This window comes from Cupressus sempervirens, chromosome 2 (genome assembly GCF_028749045.1).
Source record: "Cupressus sempervirens isolate cs-2001-9-10 chromosome 2, ASM2874904v1, whole genome shotgun sequence".
Lineage (NCBI taxonomy): Eukaryota > Viridiplantae > Streptophyta > Pinopsida > Cupressales > Cupressaceae > Cupressus > Cupressus sempervirens.
Window position 1 is genome coordinate 556,472,527 of NC_143119.1, and position 13,892 is coordinate 556,486,418.

The window sequence follows — 13,892 nt, forward strand, 5'->3', positions numbered from 1 at the left end:
TTATTCAATACTTGAGCAACACCGGACGGAGGTGCTAGACAAGGGCTCCCATTTTAGATCAAGTTTTAAAATCACCAAGTAGATGCGGTGAGGGCTGCTAACCGCTTCCAAACCTTTTTCCGAAATTGCGCTACCTGAGTGACAAGAAAACATGATCTAAAGGAGATTCAAGGAATAGCACCTCGAGGGTGGGCTTTATGCCCCTCTAATTGATTCAACATCGGTGTCCACCATTTCAAAATCTAACATATCCATCTGCCCTAACACCAGTGTTGAATCAATGAGAGGGGCATGGGAGAGGCTCGCAAAAACCACCTCTCCTATATAAGCTATTAGTGCGAGGCTCTCTCTGCATTAGAAATTAGCGAACACATCAAAAACTTCCTTAAAAATCTAAATCGTTGAAAATTTTGACCAAACAGCCATCCATCGTTAGGAGATGTGAATTCATGGAGCCAAGGGAGTGAAATGGTCATCGAGCTCATCCAATCAACTGGATGAATTTCACCTTGAAGGGGCCCAATCCAAAAGTTCTAGAGGTCATCTCTATGAACTGTCAAGAACAAGGCCAATCTTACATGCAAACTCTGCTACTGCACAAACATAGGTTGCAATTAAAGAGAAATTACAAGGCCGTCACAATGGCCCGAGGCCAATGCTCCAACTAAGTCAATTTTCTATTGCAATCACCATGCCACCATTCATAGAGAGATCACCCCATTCACTTGTGACATGAAGCACAATCCTAGTGCTAGACGCGAGCTCACCCTTGAAAGACCACTTTCCAGGACATCCCCCAATGACACATTGGAAGGACAGCCACTGTTAAACCATTCCCAATTTTTTTCTGATCAATTTGGCATAGAGGTGACCTTAGGGAGCTCCTACGTAGCAATTGGGATGTGCTTTCATACCCATCTCTCACAAAAACCAATGTTAGCTATGAACAAGTTTAGAATCCAGGGCTCGTATCCATCGATGTCGTCGGCACTGGGTCTATTTTCAAAGGACATGGAGAGGTTCCGATAAGAGAAGCTCCCTTGCTCACTTACACAAACATCCCAAGTGCTAGACACAAGCTCTCGCCCTTAGCATTGCTCTCCAAATCACCGCAATGACACATTGGAATGACAACCGCTATTGAACAACTCCCAAATTTGTGCCGATGGAGTGAGAAAGAAGAGCAACTTTGGGGAGCCATGCATAGAAAATAGGCTGCTACTTCATTCTACTCTTATATAGATCCGATGTCATTGATTTCATTTGGAATCTGAGGCTACATTCGTCCTTGCTCACACAAGCAATGGCTCTTCTCATCGAATGGCCACAGGGAGCTTCTGATTACAAAGGCTCCCTTATCACTCATGATGTGCAGCCCAACTGCTAGACAATGGCTCACCCTTCAGATCGCTGCCCAGGCAACCACCACAATGGTACCATTGGAACGACAACCGCTGACAAACTATTTCAAAAATTTTGTGCCAAAGAAGTTGTTGCAAAGAGAATTACTCTGGGGAGAGAGTCCTCGCATAGAAAAATTAGGATGGCTTCACGACCCTCCCAATGGAAATGATACTAGTGCCAATATTCCAAATCTAAATAACGTGTCTTTCTCGAACACCAGCACTGATTCTATTGGGGAGGGTCGTCGAGAGCTTTTATTATCAAAGCTCCCATTGTAGCCATGATAGGCACACAAAAAATTGCTAGAGCGCCAAGCACCCACCTCATGGCTAGACAAGGGCTCACCATTAGATCAACTTCAATATCGCTAAACAGACGTGCTGTAGAATGGCAACCGCTGCCAAGTCTCTTCCATAATTGCCTCACTTGAGTGATCAAAGAATGTGATCGAAGAGATAGTCCAAGGGTAGGCATTCATTGGGGGATTCATGCCGATACCAAATATTTATGCAATACCCGAGCAACACCAGACGAAGGTGCTAGACGAGGGCTCCCATTTTAGATCAAGTTTTGAAATCACCAACTAGATGCGGTGAGGGCTTGCAACCATTGCCAAACCTTTTTCCAAAATTGCACTGGCTGAGTGACAAGAAAACATGATCTAAAGGAGAGTCGAGGAATAGCACCTTGAGGGTGGGCTTCATGCCCTTTTAATTGATTCAACATCGGCGTCCACCATTTCAAAATTTGACATATTCATCCGCCTTGACACCAGTGTTGAATCAAAGAGAGGGGCATGAGAGAGGCTCGCGGCAACCACCTCTCCTATATAAGCTATTAATGCGAGGCTCACTTTGCATTAGAAATTAGCAAACACATCGAAAACTGCCTTAAAAATCCAAATCATTGAAAAATGTGACCAAACAGCCATCCACGACCCCATTTTTTATGAGGTCGACAGAGAAGCAAAAGATTGTCATCGGTTAGGAGATGTGAATTCATGGAGTCAAGGTAGTAAAATGGCCAACTTTTGGATATCGGGTGAAATAGCTCGGCTCAGATGGAACAACTCGGGTAGGATGACTCGACAATACTATTTGCCTCAGTGCCTTTTTTGAGGTTTACTTGAGAGGAGTAGACAAAATGTCAGCCTTGATCCTCTAAGAGTCTGAGTAGGATGGCATGGTAACAACGGCTCAGCATTTGGAGTGTCTATGGCAGCTAGATGGGATTTGAAATCATGGAGCCAAGGGAGTGAAATGGTCATCAATTTCATCTGATCAACTGCATGAATTTCACCTTTAAGGGGCCCAATCCAAAAGTTTTGGAGGTCATCTCCTAGAACTATCAAGAACAAAGGCCAATCTTACATGCAAACTCTGCTACTGCGCAAACATAGGTTGCAATTATTGAGAAATTGTAAGGCCATCACAATGGCCTAAGGCCAATGCTTCGACTAATAAGTCAATTTTCTCTTGCAATCACCATGCCACCATTCATAGAGAGATCTCCCCATTCACTTGTGATGATGCATAATCCAAGTGCTAGATGCGAGCTTGCCCTTGAAAGGCCACTTTCCAAGACATCCCGATGACACATTGGAATGACAACCACTGTCAAACCATTCCCAATGTTGTGCCAATTGAGTTGGCATAGAGGCGACCTTAGGGAGCTCCCACATAGAAATTGGGATGTGCTTTTGTACCCATCTCTCACAAAAACCAATGTTAGCTAAACAAATTTAGAATCCAAGGCTCATATCCATCGATATGATCGGTACTGGGTCTATATTTTCAAAGGCCATGAAGAGCTTACAATAAGAGAAGCTCCCCTGCTCGCTTGCACAAACAACCCAAATGGTAGACACAATCTCCCGCCCTGAGCATTGCTCTCCAGATCACCGCAATGACACATTGGAATGACAACCGCTATCAAACAACTCTCAAATTTGTGCCTATGGAATGAGAAAGAAGAGCTAGATTAGGTTGATGAAAATGGCTAAGCCAGATTGGGTTGGCCAGCATGGCTTGGCCACCATTTTTCACTGAGAGCTTTCGATATTAAAGCTCCCATGTAGGTGCGATAAGTACACCATGACAAATTGGTAGAGCACCAAGCACCCATAGAAAATTTCCATTATACCAAGCAACATCAGAGTGCTAGACAAGGGCTCACATTTAGATCAAGTTTTAAAATCACCAAAAAGACACATCATGGATCAGCAACCGCTGCCTCACCTTTTCCAGAATTGAGTCATCAAAAAACATGATCTAAAGGAGAGTTGAGGAAAAGCACTCAGAGATCGCTTCATGCCCCTTTCATTATTTCAACATCAGCATACACCATTTTAAAATCCAACAATCCGATCTGCCTAGACACCAATGTTGAATCAATCCCTTAAAAATCCAATTCAATGAAAAATGTGACCAAACAGCCATCCATGACACCATTTTTGGAGCTCGGCAAGATCGGTTCAATGAAAACAGCTCGGCTAGATCGGGTCAGCTAGCATGGCTCGCCTAGATTAGGTCGGCCAGAATGGCTCGCCCAGATCGAGTCAGCCAACATGGCTTGGCCACCATTTTTCATCAAGAGCTTTTAGTATTAAAGCTCCCATGTAGCCACAAGAAGTACACCATGACCAATTGCTAGAGTGCCAAGCACCCATAGCAAATTGCCATTATACCAAGCAACGCTAGAGAGCTAGACAAGGTCTCACATTTAGATCAAGTTTTAAAATCACCAAAAAGACATGCCATGGATCTGCAACCGCTGCCTCACCTTTTCCAAAATTGAGTCATTAGAAAACATGATCTAAAGGGAAAAGCACTCAGAGATTTCTTCATGCCCCTTTCATTGATTCAAAATAAGCATACACCATTGGAAAATCCAACAATCTGATCCACCTAGACACCAATGTTGAATCAATGAAAGGGGCATGGGAGAGGCTCGTGGCAACCACCTCTCCTATATAAGTTGTTAGTGTGAGCCTCCTTCTGCATTAGAAATCTATGATAGCATGAACAAATCCCTTAAAAGTCCATTTCAATGAAAAATGTGACCAAACAGCCATCCACGACACCATTTTTGGAGCTTGGCCAGATCGGGTCGACGAAAATGGCTCGTCCAGATCAGGTCCGCTAGAATGGCTCACCCAAATCGGGTCGGCCAGCATGGCTTGCCTAGATCAGGTCGGCCAGCATGGCTCGACCACCATTTTTTATCGAGAGCTTTCGGTATTAAATCTCCCATGTAGCCACGATAAGTACACTGTGACAAATTGCTAGAGCACCAAGCACCCATAGCAAATTACCATTATACCAAGCAACGTCAGAGTGCTAGATAAGGGCTCACCTTTAGGTCAAGTTTTAAAATCACCAAAAAGACATGCCATGGATTGGCAATCACTGCCTCACCTTTTCCAAAATTGAGTCATTAGAAAACATGATCTAAAGGAGAGCTGAGGAAAAGCACTCAGAGATCGCTTCATGCCCCTTTCATTGATTGAACATCAACATACACCATTTGAAAACCCAACAATCTAATCTGCCTAGACACCAATGTTGAATCAATGAAAGGGGCATGGGAGAGGCTTGCAGCAACCACCTCTCCTATATAAGATATTAGTGCAAGGATCCTTTTGCATTCAAAATCTGTAGTAGCACAGACAACTCCCTTAAAAATTCAATTCAATGAAAAATGTGACCAAACAGCCATCCACAACACCATTTTTGGAGCTCGGCCAGAATGGCTTGACCAGATCAGGTTGGCTAGAATGGCTCACCTAGATCAGGTCAGCCAGCATGGCTCAGCCAGATCGGGTCGGCCAGCATGGCTCACCCAGATCGGGTCAGCCAGAATGGCTTGCCTAGATCGAGTTGGCCAGCATGGCTCAGCCAGAATGGCTTGGCCAGATCAGGTCGGCTAGAATGGCTCACCCAGATCAGGTCGGCCAGCATGGCTTTCCCAGATTAGCTCGACCAGCATGCCTCAGCCAGAACAGCTCGAACAGATTGGGTCAGCTAGCATGGCTCAACCACAATTTCTCAAGCACACTACCTCCCCTATATAAGCTATTAGTGCAAGGCTTACTCTACATCAGAAATGTACATTCAGTGGACAAGTACCTTAAAACCCTATTCAATGAAAAATGTGACCGAATAGCCATCCAAAACCCCATTTTTGATGAGGTTGTCAACAGAGACAAAGATTGGCATTGGTTAGGTGATTTGATTGCATCAGTCAAGGGGGTAAATTGTTCAACTTTTGGAGAGCGACTAGAATGGCTTGATGACCATTTTATATTGGAAGCTGCCCGATTTGAGAATTATGACTCAAGTAGAATGGCTTGGGTATGCATTTTATATCACAAGTTACCCAAATTTGAAAATTATGGCTTACCTTAAACTTTGTATCGTAGGCAACCCAATTTGAAAATTATTGCTCAGCTAGAACGGCTCAACTTCCATTTTATATCCAAGGATACCCAATTTGAAAATTATGACGCAACTTTATTTCGAGCACACTGCCTCTCCTATATAAGATATTAGTGCAAGGCTTGCTCTACATTCAAAAATATGCATTCACATAGACAAGTGCCTTAAAAAAATCAATTCATTGAAAAATGTAACCGAATAGCCATCCACGACCCTATTTTTGCTGAATTTGGCAACGGAGCCAAAAATTGACATCGGTTAGGTGGCATGATTTCATGAGCCATGGGAGTAAATTGACGGTGAGAAAATATGGTAAGTCAACTGGGTGAGACAACTTGACTCATTGAGCCAACCTAGCGAGCAGACTTGGTGAGAGAACTTAAAGACTCGACTTGGTGGGTGCACTTGAACTTTATACTCTTGAGCCACCTTGGCGAGCTGACTAGGGGAATCAAGCTAGAAATTTGACATGGTGAGTAGAATTTAAGATGTGATCAGGTGGGGCAATTTGGTAAGGTGACATGGTAGGTCGATGTGGTGACTTGACTTGGTGAGCAAACTTAAAGAGTCAACTTATTAAGGTAACTTTTTGGAGTGACTTGGTGAGCCCACATGGTGAGATACATTAGTGAGCAGATCTGGCTAGCCTAGTGGTGAGATGACTTGGTCAGCTGACTTGGCTAGCCTAAACAAACTTAAAGAGTCAACTTGGCAAGAGTACTTGTGGGTCGCCCTGGTGGGGTGACTTGATGAACGAACTTAAAGATTTGACTTGGTGGGCCGACTTGGCAGGGTGACTTCATGAACAAACTTAGAGAGTCGACTTGGTGAGAGTACTTGGTGACTTGGTTAGCTGACCTGGCTAGGTGACTTGATGAATGAACTTAAAGAGTCCACTTGGTGGGCCGACTTGGCGGGGTGACTTGATGAATGAACCTAAAGAGTCGACTTGGTGAGAGTACTTAGTGGGTAGACATAGCGGGGTGATTTGATGAATGAACTTAAAGAGTCAACTTGGTGAGAGTACTTGATGGAGTGACTTGATGAATGAAATGAAAGAATCAACTTGGTGGGCCAACCTAGCAGGGTGACTTGATGAACGAACTTAAAGACTTGACTTGGTGAGCCGACCTGGCAGGGTGACTTGATGAAAAAACTTAAAGAGTCGACTTGGTGAGAGTACTTGGTGGCTCGACTTGATGAGCAGACTTAAAGAGTCCACTTGGTGAGAGTACTTGGAAGGGTGAACTAATGAATAGACTTAAAGAGTCGACATGGTGCGAGTACTTGGTTGGCCGAACTGGTGGGGTGACTCAATGAACGGACATAAAGAGTCAACTTGGTGAGAGTACTTGTTCCGGTGACTGAACGGACTCAAAGGGTCAACTTGGTTGGGTGACTTGATGAAAGGACTTAAAGAGTTGACTTGGTGAGTGTACTTGGTGGGGTGACTTGATGAACAGACTTAAAGGTTTGACTTGGTGGGGTGACTTGGTGAACGAACATAAAGAGTTGACCTGATGAGAGTACTTGGTGGGGTGAGTTGATGAATGGACTCAAAGAGTTGACTTGGTGAGAGTACTTGGTGGCTCAACTTGATGAGTAGACTTAAAGAGTCCACTTGGTGAGAGTACTTGGCAGGGTGAACTAATGAACGAACTTAAAGAGTCAACTTGGCTGGAGTACTTGGTGGGCTGACCTAGTGGGATGACTTGATGAACGGACATAAAGAGTCGACTTGGTGAGAGTACTTGTTCTAGTGACTTGATGAACAGACATAAAGAGTCGACTTGGTGAGAGTACTTGTTCTAGTAACTTGGTGAGAGTACTTAGTGGTGTGACTTGATGAGCGGACTTAAAGAGTCAACTTGGTGAGAGTACTTGGCAGGGTGAACTAATGAACAAACTTAAAGAGTCTACTTGGTGGGAGTACTTGGCGGGCTGACTTGGTTAGGTGACTAGATGAATGGGCTTAAAGAGTCAAATTGGTGAGAGTACTTGTTTTGGTGACTTGATGAACAGATGTAAAGAGTTGACTTGGTGAGATTACTTGGTGGCATGACTTGATGAGTAGACTTAAGTAGTCAACTTGGTGAGATTACTTGGCATGGTGAACTGATGAACGAACTTAAAAAGTCAACTAGGTGAGAGTACTTGGTGGGCCGACCTAGTGGGGTGACTTGATGAACAGACTTAAAGATACAACTTGGTGAGAGTACTTGTTCTAGTGACTTGATGAATGGACTTAAAGAGTTGACTTGGTGGGGTGACTTGATGAAAGGACTTAAGGAGCCAACTTGGTGAGAATACTTGGTGGGGTGACTTGATGAATGGACTTAAAGGGTCGACTTGGCAAGGTGACTTGATGAAAAAACCTAAAGAGTTGACTTGGTGAGAGTACTTTGTGGGGTGTCTTAATGAATAGACTTAAAGAGTCGACATGGTGAGAGTACTTGGTGGGGTGACTTGATGAATGCACTTGAACGGTTGACTTGGTGGGGTGACTTGATGAATGGACCTAAAAAGTTGACTTGGTGAGAGTACTTGGTGGGGTGACTTGATGAACAAACTTAAAGAGTCGACTTGGTGAGAGTACTTGGTGGGGTGACTTGATGAACGCACTTGAAGAACCGAGTTGGTTAGAGCACTGGATGGGGTGACTTGATGAAAAAACTAAAAGAGTCAACTTGGTGAGAGTACTTGGTGGCTCGACTTGATGAGCAGACTTAAAGAGTCTACTTGGTGAGAGTACTTGGCAAGGTGAACTAATGAATAGACTTAAAGAGTCAACTTGGTGGGAGTAATTGGTGGGCTGACCTTGTGGGGTGACTTGATGAATAGACAGAAAGAGTCAACTTGGTGAGAGTACTTGTTCTAGTGACTTGATGAATGGACTTAAAGAGTCAACTTGGTTGGGTGACTTGATGAAACCACTTGAAGAGTTGACTTGGTGAGAGTACTTGGTGGGGTGACCTGATGAACAAACTTAAAGGGTCAACTTTGTGGGGTGACTTGATGAATGGACTTAAAGGGTCGACTTGGCAGGGTGACTTGATGAATAGACCTAAAGAGTTTACTTGGTGAGAGTACTTGGTGGGGTGACTTGATAAACAAACTTACAGAGTCGACTTGGTGAGAGTACTTGGTGGGGTGACATGATGAATGCACTTGAAGAATCAACTTGATTAGAGTACTTGGTGGGGTGACATGATGAACGGACTCAAAGAGTCAACTTGGTGAGAGTAGTTGGTGGTGTGACTTGATGAGCGGACATAAAGAGTCGACTTGGTGAGAGTACTTGGCGGGGTGAACTGATGAATGAACTTAAAGAGTTGACTTGGTGGGAGTACTTGGTGGGCCAACCTAGTGGGGTGACTTGATGAACGGACTTAAATAGTCGACTTGGTGAGAGTACTTGTTCTGGTGACTTGATGAACGGACCTAAAGAGTCAACTTGGTGGGGTGCCTTGATGAAAGCACTTAAAGAGTCGACTTGATGAGAGTAATTGGCAGGGTGACATGATGAACGGACTTAAAGGGTTGACTTGGCGGGGTGACTTCATGAACAGTCCTAAAGAGTTGACTTGGTTAGAGTATTTGGTAGGGTGACTTGATGAATAGACTTAAAGAGTCAACTTGGTGGGGTGACTTGATGAATAGACTCAAAGAGTCAACTTGGTGACTTGACTTGATGAGTAGAATTAAAGAGTAAACTTGGTGATAGTAATTGGTAGGGTGAACTGATGAACAGACTTAAAGAGTCGAATCGATGGGAGTACTTGGTGGGCCGACCTGGTGGGGTAACTTGACGAACGGACATAAAGAGTCAACTTGGTGAGAGTACTTGTTCTGGTGACTTGATGAACGAACTTAAAGAGTTAATTTGGTGGGGTGACTTGATGAAAGGACTTAAAGATTCAGCTTGGTGAGATTACTTGGTGGGGAGACTTGATGAACAGGCTTAAATGGTTGACTTGGCAGGGTGACTTGATGAATGGACCTAAAGAGTTGACTTTGTGAGTTTACTTGGTGGGGTGACTTGATGAACAAACTTAAAGAGTCGACATGGTGGGTTGACTTGATTAATGGACTTAAAGGGTCGACTTGGTGGGGTGACTTGATTAACAGACCTAAAGTTTGACTTGGTGAGAGTACATGGTGGGATGACTTGATGAACAAACTTAAAGAGTCAACTTGGTGAGAGTACTTGGTGGGGTGACTTGATGAACGCACTTGAAGGGTCGACTTGGTACTTGATGAACGGACCTAAAGAGTTGACTTGGTGAGAGTACTTGGTGGGGTGACTTAATGAACAAACTTAGAGAGTCAACTTGGTGAGAGCGCTTGGTGGCTCGACTTGATGAGCAGAAGTAAAGAGTCAACTTGGTGAGAGTACTTGGTGGGGTGAACTGATAAACAGACTTAAAGAGTCGACTTGGTGGGAGTACTTGGTTGGCCAACCTAGTGGGGTGACTTGATGAAGGGCCATAAATAGTCAACTTGGTGAGAGTACTTATTCTTGTGACTTGATGAACAGACTTAAAGAGTCGACTTGGTGGGGTGACTCAATGAAAGGACTTACAGAGTTGACTTGGTGAGAGTACTTTGTGGGGTGACTTGATGGATGGAATTAAAGGGTTGACTTGGAGGGGTGACTTGATGAACAGACCTAAATAGTTGACTTGGTGAGAGTACTTTATGGGGTGACTTGATGAATAGACTTAAAAAGTCAACTTGGTGAGAGTACTTGGTAGGGTGACTTGATGAACGCACTTGAAGCATCGACTTGGTCAGAGTACTTGGTGGGGTGACTTGATGAACAGACTTAAAGAGTCAACTTGGTGAGAGTACTTGGAGGTGTGACTTGATGAGCAGACCTAAATAGTCAACTTGGTGAGAGTACTTGGCAGGGTGAACTAATGAAAAGACTTAAAGAGTCAACTTGGTGGGAGTACTTGGTGGGCCGACCTGGTGGGGTGACTTGATGAACGGACTTAAAGATTCGACTTGGTGGGGTGACTTGATGAAATGACCTAAAGAGTCAACTTGGTGAGAGTACTTTACAGGGTGACTTGATGAACAAACTTAAAGGGTCGACTTGCCAAGGTGACTTGATGAACGTACCCAAAGAGTTGACTTGGTGGGGTGACCTTATAAACAGACTTAAAGAGTCGACTTGGTGAGAGTACTTGGTGGGGTGACATGATGAATGGACCTAAAGAGTTGACTTGGTGAGAGTACTTGGTGGGGTGACTTGATGAATGCACTTGAAGGGTCGACTTGGTGGGGTGACTTATTGAACAAACCTAAAGAGTTGACCTGGTGGGGTGACTTGATGAATAGACTTAAAGAGTCGACTTGATGAGAGTACTTATTGGGGTGACTTGATGAATGCACTTGAAGAATCGACTTGGTTAGAGTACTTGGTGGGGTGACTTGATGAATGGAATCAAAGAGTCGACTTGGTGAGAGTACTTGGTGGCTCGACTTGATGAGTAGACTTAAGGAGTCCACTTGGTGAGAGTAGTTGGTAGGGTGAACTTATGAATGGACTTAAAGAGTCAACTTGGTGGGGTGAGTTGATGAAAGGACTTAAAGAGTCAACTTGGTGAGAGTACTTGGTTGGGTGACTTGATGAATAGACTTAAAGGGTCGACTTGGCGGGGTGACTTGCTGAATGGACATAAAGAGTTGACTTGGTGAGAGTACTTGGTGGTGTGACATGATGAACAAACTTAAAGAGTCAACTTGGTGAGAGTACTTGGTGGGCTGACTTGATGAACGCACTTGAAGAATCGACTTGGTAAGAGTACTTTGTGGGGTGACTTCATGAACGAACTCAAAGAGTCCACTTGGTGAGAGTATTTGGTGGCTCGACTTGATGAGAAGACTTAAAGAGTCAACTTGGTGAGAGTACTTGGCAGGGTGAACTGATGAACAAACTTAAAGAGTCGACTTGGTGGGAGTACTTGGTGGGTCGACCTAGCGGGGTGACTTGATGAAGGGACATAAAGAGTTAACTTGGTTAGAGTACTTGTTCTGGTGACTTGATGAATAGACTTAAAGAGTCAACTTGGTGGGGTGACTTGATGAAAGGACATAAAGAGTCAACTTGGTGAGAGTACTTGGTGGGGCGACTTGATGAACAAACTTAAAGGGTCAACTTGGTGGGTTGACTTGATGAACGAACCTAAAGAGTTGACTTAGTGAGAGTACTTGGTGGGGTGACTTGATGAATAGACTTAAAGAGTCAACTTGGTGAGAGTACTTGGTGGGGTGACTTGATGAATGCACTTGAAGAATCAACTTGGTTAGAGTACTTGGTGGGGTGACTTGATGAACAGACTCAAAGAGTCAACTTGGTGAGAGTACTTGGTGGCTTGACTTGATGAGTAGACTTAAAGAGTCAACTTGGTGAGAGTACTTGGTGGGGTGAACTAATTAATGGACTTAAAGAGTTGACTTGGTGGGAGTACTTGGTGGGCTGACCTGGTGGGGTGACTTGATGAATGGACTTAAAGAGTCGACTTGGTGAGAGTACTTGTTGGGGTGACTTGATGAATGGACTTGAAGAATTGACTTGGTTAGAGTAATTGGTGGGGTGACTTGATGAACGAACCCAAAGAGTCAACTTGGTGAGAGTACTTGGTGGCTCAACTTGATGAGAGGACTCAAAGAGTCCACTTGGTGAGAGTACTTGGCAGGGTGAACTAATGACCAAACTTAAAGAGTCGACTTGGTGGGGTGAGTTGATTAAAGGACTTAAAGAGTCAACTTGGTGAGAGTACTTGGTGGGGTGACTTGATGAATGGAATTAAAGGGTTGACTTGGGGGGGTGACTTTCTAAAAAGACCTAAAGAGTTGACTTGGTGAGACTACTTGGTGGGGTGACTTGATGAACAGACTTAAAGAGTCAACTTGGTGAGAGTACTTGTTCTGGAGACTTGATGAACGGACTTAAAGAGTCGACTTGGTGGGGTGAGTTGATGAAAGGACTTAAAGTCTCAAATTGGTGAGAGTACTTGTTGGGGTGACTTGATGAATGGACTTAAAGGGTCGACTTGGAAGGGTGACTTGGTGAACGGACCTAAAGAGTTGACTTGGTGAGAGTACTTGGTTGGGTGACTTGATGAACAAACTTAAAGAGTTGACTTGGTGAGAGTACTTGGTGCGGTGACTTGATGAACGCACTTGAAGAATCGACTTGGTTAGAGTACTTGGTAGGGTGACTTGATGAACGGACTCAAAGAGTCAACTTGGTGAGAGTACTCGGTGGCTTGACTTGATGAGAAGACTTAAAGAGTCAACTTGGTGAGAGAACTTGGTGGGTTGAACTGATGAACGGACTTAAAGAGTCAACTTTGTGGGAGTACTTGGTGGGCCGATATGGTGGGGTGACTTGATGAATGGACTTAAAGAGTCGACTTGGTGAGAGTACTTGTTGGGGTAACTTGATGAATGCACTTAAAGAATCGACTTGGTTAGAGTACTTGGTAGGGTGACTTGATGAACGAACTCAAAGATTCAACTTGGTGAGAGTACTTGGTGCCTCGACTTGATGAGCAGACTTAAAGAGTCCACTTGGTGAGAGTACTTGGCAGGGTGAACTGATGAACGGACTTAAAGAGTTGACTTAGTCGACTTGGTGGGCCAACCTAATGGGGTGACTTGATGAATGGACATAAACAGTTGACTTGGTGAGAGTACTTATTCTAGAGACTTGATGAATGGACTTAAAGAGTCAACTTGGTGGGGTGAGTTGATTAAAGGACTTAAAGAGTCAACTTGGTGAGAGTACTTGGTGGGGTGACTTGATGAATGGACTTAAAGGGTTGACTTGGGGGGGTGACTTGCTGAACAGACCTAAAGAGTTGACTTGGTGAGAGTACTTGGTGGGGTGACTTGATGAACAGACTTAAAGAGTCGACTTGGTGAGAGTACTTGGTGGGGTGAATTTATGAACACACTTGAAGAATTGACTTGGTTAGAGTACTTGGTGGAGTGACCTGATGAACGGACTCAAAGAGTCGACTTGGTTAGAGTATTTGGTGG